Here is a 9537-nt window from a genome sequence, read left to right as displayed (position 1 = left end):
GATTGGATTTAACGTTCCGTCGATATCGAGATCATTAGAGACGGGGCACAAGCTCGGATTGTGTCAGCGATGGGGAAGGAAATCGGCCGTGCCCTTTCAAAGGAACAATTGCGACATTTTCGTATAGCGATTTAGGAAAATCACGGAAAACCTATATCTGGAAGCGGATGCGAGTTTGAACCGTCGTCCTCCCGAAAGCGAGTTCAGTGTGCTGGTACCAGGGATCCACTCATTCTGATATCACCTATAATAGTACGTGGAGTTGCCTCCACGGGCGGCAATGCAGGTGCTGACTCTGGGATCCAGTCGATCGTATCGATGGCGAATACTGCCCTAAAAACTGAAAAAGCTAAACTCCGCCCGAACAGGCCATGAAGGCCTAACGGTACTGTCGTGGGATACGTTATGCCACGCCAGCTCGACCTGTTCACGTAGTTCTGTAAGAGTTGTTGGTTGACGAGTCGCACGAGTCACTTCTCACCCCATTGTATCCCACAAGTACTCGACTGGAGACAAGTCCGCAGAGCTTGCTGGCCAAGGAAGTTGCTACACGTCTTGCAGAGCACGTTGAGTTTCACAGGCAGTGTGTGGCCGCCAGTAATCCTGTTGGAACAACGCATCACCTTCCTGCTGCAAGAACGGAGAAAGAACGGGTCTAACAACATTCTGGTTAACGTCTCCTCCAAAACACCAATGGTGAACGAGAGTTACAGCTCATCGCACCGCAGAGCATAAGGCCTGGGATGGGGACATTGTGTCTCGGATGAATGCACTCTACGAGAGAGCGCTCACCAGGTCTACGCCATATGCGCAAACGACCATCACTTGCGTGCAAGCAGAATCTGCTTTTATTGCTAAAGACGACGGCGGCCATTCCATCTTCCAAGTGCTCCTCTGACGGCACCAGTCGAGTCGTGAATGTCGACGCTGTGGCGCGAGTGAAAGACAGTCTAGAGTTCTGCGTGCCCGTGGCCCCAGTGGTAATAACCGGTTCACAACAGTTCGTGTTGACACGCCTGGGTTCACAGTTCGTGTTGACACGTCTGGGTTCAAAGGCCCTTTTATTTGTGCTCGCAAGCCCTCTTACTTGTGCTGTGGTAGCTGTACGATCTGCCACAGCTGCTCTTACAATACGACGTTCCTGGAGGGCGTCTGTGCTGCATGAACGTCCAGAACCTCCTCTACATGTGTTACAATGTTCACGTGACCACTGATACCAGCATCGTTGCACAACTGACGCAGCATCTCCGACTTGTGTGGCAATTCTCCGAAAGGACCATCCTGCCATTCGGAAGGCCACAATTCGACCCGAACCTTCTGACTGTGAGCATTCCCTATTAACGTGTGGACACAGATGTAGTCATCCACTACGCTTCCTGTTGGTAGACAACGTTGAAACCATTATCTGTACATCCGCTATCCCCCAGGTGGCATATGCTGTCATCTGACCACAGCTAAAAATTAACTCAAGGTGAGTATCATATTTGGAAAAATCATTTTTTGTGCCAACAGCTGTACAATTTTATTTACTCTCTACCGGTTTCGGTACTGGCTGCCATCTTCACTGGAGATAGTAATGTACATCAGTTGGCCAAAAATACATATCTGCCAAATACTGCAACTATTAGTGTAACACGTGACTAATTATCAGAGCATGCTCTGACTGGGCTTGTGGTGTTTATTTGATGTTAAGATTATATATATATATATATATATATATATATATATATATATATATATATATATATATATAAAGTTCAAATGGCTCTGAGCACTATGGGACTTAACTAAATGGCTCTGAGCACTATGGGACTTAACTTCTAAGGTCATCAGTCCTCTAGAACTTAGAACTACTTAAACCTAACTAACCTAAGGACATCACACACATCCATGCCCGAAGCAGGATTCGAACCTGCGACCGTAGCGGTCACGCGGTTCCAGACTGTAGCGCCTTTAACCGCTTGGCCACTGGGACTTAACTGCTGCCACTGGGACTTAGAACTACTTAAACCTAACTAACCTAAGGACATCACACACACATCCATGCCCGAGACAGGATTCGAACCTGCGACCGTAGCGGTCGCGCGGTTCCAGACTGTAGCGCCTAGAACCGCTCGGCCACACCGGCCGGCTAAGATTATCTGTGTATAAGTTATCACGCTTCAATTGTGTAAATCTACTAGAGTGGAAATTCACTGAAACAATTATTGTGTCCACAGCTCGAGGTCGTGCGGTAGCGTTCTCGGTTCCCACGCCCGGGTTCGATTCCCGGCGGGGTCAGGGATTTTCTCTGCCTCGTGATGACTGGGTGTTGTGTGCTGTCCTTAGGTTAGTTAGGTTTAAGTAGTTCTAAGTTCTAGGGGACTGATGACCATAGATGTTAAGTACCATAGTGCTCAGAGCCATTTGAACCATTTTTTGAACAATTATTGTGATAATTCGTCACATGTTATTGCCGTATTAGGCAGAAATGTATTTTTGACCAATTGATATACATTATTATCTCCTGTGAAGGTGGAAGCCAGTACCGAAACCGATAGAGAATAAATAAAATTGTACAACTCTTGGCATAAAAAATATTTTTCCAAATATTTGTACGCTGTAGACAACTACTTGGAGAAAACTTTGTTAAATATCACACTAACTCCCACCTAACCAGAGCCTAGTCGACACACAATAACACAACCGTGTTGATTAATAGCAAAGATTTTCTAGGTCCCTAACTGGCAAACAGAGCTAAAGTCCAGAAAATATGGAAACACGGAAAGCACAACATATTGCCTTGCTTAATATGGTGTAGAAAGTCCACTGGCATTCAAAGCAGCTTCCAGTTGTCTCGGAATGGATAAATACAGATCCTGTGTGGTTTTCAAGGGAATCTTATACCACTCTTCCTGCAAAATAGTCGCAAGTTCAGGTGACGATGCTGGTGGTGGATATCGATCACGCACCCTTCTCTCCGAATTAGACAGCAGAGTCAATAATACTGAAATCTGGTGACTATGGTGGTGAGCGGAGACGCGACGATTAATGCTCGTGCTCATGAAACCTGTTCTGAGCGATGCGAGCTGTGTGAACAGGGGCCCTATCGTCTTGAAATACAGCATCACCATACAGGAACCAGGACTGTGTCTCGGAATGGACCTGATCAGTCAAAATAATTCTTGGTAGTAAAGCGACCTCGCACAGTAACATTGGGTCCCATGGAATACCACGATAAGACTGCCCAAATCATCGCGGAACCCACGCCATGTTTCACCCTACGGACGTAATCTCCGCCAGAAGTTGGAAACAGTGTGAAACAAGAACCATCATACCAAATGACTTCCTTGCATTGCTCCACAGTCCAGACTTCATGCCTTCGGCGCCACGTTTCCTTGTTACACGCATTTGCATCACCGATGCGTGTTTTTGGAATTCCAGCTCGCTCTGTATTGCCTGTTTCTGGAGTTCCCTTCGTGTTGTTTTGTTGCTGATAGTGTTCGCGAGTGCGACATTTAGTTTTGCAGTGACATCCTCCTATATTTCGTCACAATCCTCTTCAGCTACCGTATTTCACGATCACTCAACACACACTTTCTTCCGTGTTGTGCCGCGCGGTGAGACCCGTCTTGTATTGCTGAGTAAATGGCTCGAACGCTGCTGCGGTGGAACGGCCGCAATCAGCCGTTTAATTGCGTTTCCAACAACAGTTGCCATCAATGGCTGCGCACAATTACACTGTCCTCTTTCGAGTGACATCGTTTCCATCCTCCTTCTGTGACTTAACATTTCTCATGTTATTGTGATTCTGTGTTACGTTACTGTACCGTCTTCTGGTTACTTGTAATGCTGTTAAGATCTGTATCCCGGTTTTCTGTTGCGGACGGAGGTTCCTCCATCTTCCAATGCTTACCTGCATTTATACATTGACTTAGTTTGGTACTTTGTCGCTTCGCGCGGCTCTTCCCGTTGGAGGTTCGAGTCGTCCCTCGGGCATGGGTATGTGTGTTGTCCTTAGCGTAAGTTAGTTTAAGTTAGATTAAGTAGTGTGTAAGCCTAAGGACCGATGACCTCAGCCGTTTGGTCCCACAGGAACTTACCACAAATTCACAAATTTTAAAAATTTTCCTTGTTGTGACTTGGCGGATGATGTTATCCGTTTTGCCTGTATGCGGTACAGATCTTCGATACGGTGGCCCTTGACACATCGGCTACCTTAGTTACGGGGGCACCCACCATACGAACACCAACAATTTGCGCACGTTGGAATTCACTTAACTCCAACATAATGCTTTCACAACTACACAGAAGACTGTTCTGCTCACGACTGACGCAACGTATTAAGGATTTTGCACAGGCGCCGTTCGTAGTCCAATACAAAAGGGCAACATGCAGGCATGGGTAGCATCTGCATTCATGTTCAAGCATGCATTTCTCGGAGTTTCCATATTTTAGTCCAATCCCTGCACGTGTAGGCCGAGCAGCTGTCTCTACCTTTCTGGTATCCGCCACCCCCCCCCCCCCCCCCCCGACCGACCCCAGCCCCTGTCTCTGACTCGCGACTGCGCTCACGTGCGTGAATGATATCGCTCGGTGCTTTAAGGGCCGTACCCTCACAGAGCTCATTATTAAGTAACACACTCTGTGCCATTTCATTTAATTTACTGGCCAAGGCATAGGTTGAACTATCTCAAATATTTTTTTTTTTTTTTTTAAGTTGGCCAGGTGCGAGTAGGACTCGCGCAGGGATGGTTCCGACGAAATATAATTACGCCCACAGACAGTTAATCCATTCCGGGATTCAAGAATCTGGACGATTTTTGCCCGTTATCGATACCTATATCGGTAAGATATCGATCCAACGGGTACGAAGACCATCGAGAATGTATTAATTCCAAGTCTGATGTTGGATAACAAAAGGTATACGAAATATATTTTTCGAATGATATAACTGTAAATTAACGGTTCTCGGATTTTTTCTTTCGGCTGGGCAGTGAAACCTAGCTTCTTGGCAAGTTTTATGATTCTACATCGACGAGAAGTTTTCGAGTGTCAAAATATGTGACGTAAATGGCCGAATCTTTTGACTGCTTTGACTTAAAAGCTTACATGTATGATACCACCAAGTGACTATGGACCTTCAACATGATACGTCGACACGTTCCTGAGAAAAAGTGGTATTAACTGATGGACGGACAGATAGAAAGACAGACGGTCTGATAGCAAATGACAAAAATTTTCTATTTTCGTGTGATATAATTACAAATTAACTATTTTCGGATCTTTTTCCCTTCGTTTTACTGTGAAACTTCGCTTGTTGTCAAATTTCTGATTCTCCGGCAGTGGGAAGTACTTTATAGGTTTTGATGAGTGAGTTTTCGAATATCAAAATGTGATTCAATGGCCATACCTTTTGATAGCACTGATTTAGAAACTTCCATTTTTTACACAGTCAAGGGCCTGTGACTAAAATTTTACCTTGATAAGCTTACCCCTCCCTGATAAAATGGGTTTTTGGTAACTGGACAGACAGACAATTAAGTGATCCCATAAGACCGCTTCTACCGATTGAGATCCGAAACCCTAAAAGAAACGAGGCATGATTCAGTTATAAAGGCACTTTTGTTCCGAGGAAGTAAAGAAAGAGGAGGAAGGCATACTGGTGACGTACTTGCTTTCTGCGGGCCTAACTGAAGAGCCGCGTCAATTATACGGTGCTACGACGTGCACTGCTGCACTAAAGATGAAGCGTTTTTAGTGGAACGCCGTTGAGCCAGCAGTCACGGCCGCAGCCGTCTCGTATGGCCTGTACTCGAAAGAGGACAGTGTAATTGTGCGCAGCCATTGATGGCAACTGTTGTTGGAAACGCAATTAAACGGCTGATTGCGGCCGTTCCACGGCAGCAGCGTTCGAGCCATTTACTCAGCAATACAAGACGGGTCTCAAACGTTCGGTGAATGGCCAGTTCATGAGCGGACCTACCCACCATTATATACAATCTCTGTAAAGACACCCCTAAAGGAACAGCGACTACTGCACAATAGGTGTAAAACAAAGCTTACGCTATAGACACAGAAATGATAATTGAAACGCATTTGGTTGTCAAAAGGCTAACGCGTGAAGCCTTCAACAAAGGCCACAACAGAATATTATCGAAAAACCTTTCATAAAACCCGAAGAAATTCTGGTCATACGTTACAGCTGTCAATAGCACCAACGTTAGTGCCTGTTCAATAATTCAAAGATTGCAAAGAAACCGAAAGTGAAACCAACAAAGTAAATTAATCAGAAATGATTAACTTCGTTCGAAATGTTCCTGTGCAAATGGGGATCATGGAGTGCTGTCCCAGTTTAACTCTCGTGGCTCTGGGAAAATGAGTGATATAAAGGCACAGGAAGAAGTGGCTAACTTACTTATTATGTGTCACCCTGCCCCCACCCTCCTAGAATTACGCCAGCATTCCCTTTAGACAAATTTTGATCTGCTACACAAAACACCCACGAGTGACCAGAGGAGTTACTCCTTCCCTATACCTATCGTGACATCGTTTCCATCCTCCTTCTGTGACTTAACATTTCTCATGTTATTGTGATTCTGTGTTACGTTACTGTACTGTCTTCTGGTTACTTGTAATGCTGTTAAGATCTGTATCCCGGTTTTCTGTTGCGGACGGAGGTTACTCCATCTTCCAATGCTTACCTGCATTTATACATTGACTTAGTTTGGTACTTTGTCGTTGTTTTTCGCGTTTGTTTGTGGTTTCTGGCCCCCTACGTCGGTTCCCCCGTCCCTGCGCACACCCTGCTGAGCGTTCATCCTTGGATGGGGCTTAAGTTATTTAGTCTATGCAGTACTAGTGGTGCTGGCCGCTGTACATGAAAAGGCCTACAACGTATGCCCCATAAGCTCGATTAGGTTGAGGGTTCTTTCCCGCGTTTAATGACGACGATTCTTATTCAACAATTTTTATTTCTAGAGTTACGTCTTTGTCTGGTTCCACCGGCGATTTGATCCATTACTGCTGCGTACTTTATGACGCCAATTTTGTGCAGGAAAAAAGGGGACTTCTGTTATTTATCCTTACGCAGAAAAAAATTGGTTCAAATGGCTCTGAGCACTATGGGACTTAATTGCTGAGGTCATAAGTCCCCTAGAACTTAGAACTACTTAAACCTAACTAACCTAAGGACATCACACACATACATGCCCGAGGCAGGATTCGAACCCGCGACCGTAGCGGTTCCGGACTGTAGCGCCTAGAACCGCTTGGCCACTCCGACCGGCCCTTACGCAGATTTTAAGGACGTTACATATTGAAAGGTCCGTATACCTCAATCGCTTATCAACATTATATTACTTCCGTAGTTCCTGTTTCAAGTTCTAATTACAAGTTTTCTATCTTTTAAGGGAACAGTTTCTTAACTGAAGATCTCACTGTAACGGCATGACTTTAGTCGCGATAAATAACTTATTTTGACGCAACTGTTGCGGGTTTCATCATTTTAAATGTACACTACTGGCCATTAAAACTGCTACACCACGAAGATGACGTGCTACGGACGCGAAATTTAACCGACAGGAAGAAGATGCTGTCATATGCAAATGATTAGCTTTTCAGAGCATTCACACAAGGTTGGCGCCGGTGGCGACACCTACGGCGTGCTGACATGAGGAAGGTTTCCAACCGATTTATCATACACAAATAGCAGTTGACCGGCGTTGCCTGGTGAAACGTTGTTATGATGCCTCGTGTAAGGAGGAGAAATGCGTACCATCACGTTTCCCACTTTGATAAAGGTCGGATTGTAGCCTATCGCGATTGCGGTTTATCGTATCGCGACATTGCTGCTCGCGTTGGTCGAGATCCAATGACTGTTAGCAGAATATGCAACAGGTGGGGTTCAGGAGGGTAATACGGAACGCTGTGCTGGATCCCAACGGCCTCGTATCACTAGCAGTCGAGATAACAGGCATCTTATTTGCATAGTTGTAACGGATCGTGCAGCCACGTCTCGATCCCTGAGTCAACAGATGGGGACGTTTGAAAGACAACAACCATCTCCACGAACAGTTCGACGACATTTGCAGCAGCATGGACTATCAGCTCAGAGACCATGGCTGCGGTTACCCTTGACGCTGCATCACAGACAAGAGCGCCTGGGATGGTGTACTCAACGACGAACCTGGGTGCACGAATGGCAAAACGTTATTTTTTCGGATGAATCCAGGTTCTGTTTACAGCATCATGATGGTCGCATCCGTGTTTGGCGACATCGCAGTGAACGCACATTAGAAGCATGTATTCGTCATTGAGTGGCTCTACCCTTCATTCGATCCCTGTGAAACCGTACATTTTAGCAGGATAATCCACGACCGCATGTTGCAGGTCCTTTTCTGGATATAGAAAAGGTTCGACTGCTGCCCTGGCCAGCACATTCTACAGATCTCTCACCAATTGAAAACATCTGGTCAATAGTGGCCGAGCAACTGGCTCGTCACAATACGCCAGTCACTACTCTTGATGAACTGTGGTATCGTGTTGAAGCTGCATGGGCAGCTGTACCTGTACACGCCATCCAAGCTCTGTTTGACTCAATGCGTAGGCGTATCAAGGCCGTTATTATGGCCAGAGGTGGTTGTTCTGGGTACTGATTTCTCAGGACCTATGCACCCAAATTGCGTGAAAATGTAATCACATGTCAGTTCTAGTATAATATATTTGTCCAATGAATACCCGTTTATCATCTGCATTTCTTCTTGGTGTAGCAATTTTAATGGCCAGTAGTGTATCATCTGAGTCAGCCCCTCTGTTCATCCCATTATACCGTAAATCGCTCGACCAAAAACAGTACTCACTGGTTGGAAGAATGCAAAGGTCAGATACCTGTCTCTAGTAAGGATCCACAAGATTACAGCCCAGTTTTACGCTCATATGTTCTAGAACATCAGAATTTATTCTGAGTTCAAACGTAATCACGTACTGTATCTCAGATGGAATGGCTTGCTCCATGCCGAACAACATCGATGTCCCCACATGACATCCAGAAAGTAATGGATCGAGGAAATCAGGCAGCTGCAGTGCTTTTTAAATGCCGAAGAGCATTTGACCCAGTGCCTCACCAACGCTTATATCCTAAAGTACGCTCGTAAGCGTTACCAAACGAAATTTTTGACTGGATTATTTATTGGGAGAGAGGATGCACAATGTTAAATTGGACGGGGAGTCACTGACAGATGTAGAAGTAAGTTAAAGCTAATCCGACCTTGCCCTCCGTCTCTAGTGACCTCGTTGTCGACGGGACGTTAAACACCAATACGCATGGAGTGATAATCTGGAAAAGCGCCGAAAGCATACAGTAAGATTAAGCAAATCCGTCTTATGTGGTCGGTCCTACGTGGACATGCCAGTAATGCTGGTACAAGTGTACAGAGCAGAAACTGACAGGAGTAAAGGCGTTTAGACTGATTCAAAAGCTTTCGAGACGGAAAGTAAGCTTTTGCCAAAGCTACACGTGTATGCCTAGTTACTGACATCCCTATTTCTTTGAGGGCG

This window comes from Schistocerca nitens, chromosome 9 (assembly GCF_023898315.1).
Source record: "Schistocerca nitens isolate TAMUIC-IGC-003100 chromosome 9, iqSchNite1.1, whole genome shotgun sequence".
Lineage (NCBI taxonomy): Eukaryota > Metazoa > Arthropoda > Insecta > Orthoptera > Acrididae > Schistocerca > Schistocerca nitens.
Note: the sequence above shows the minus strand (reverse complement) of the source record.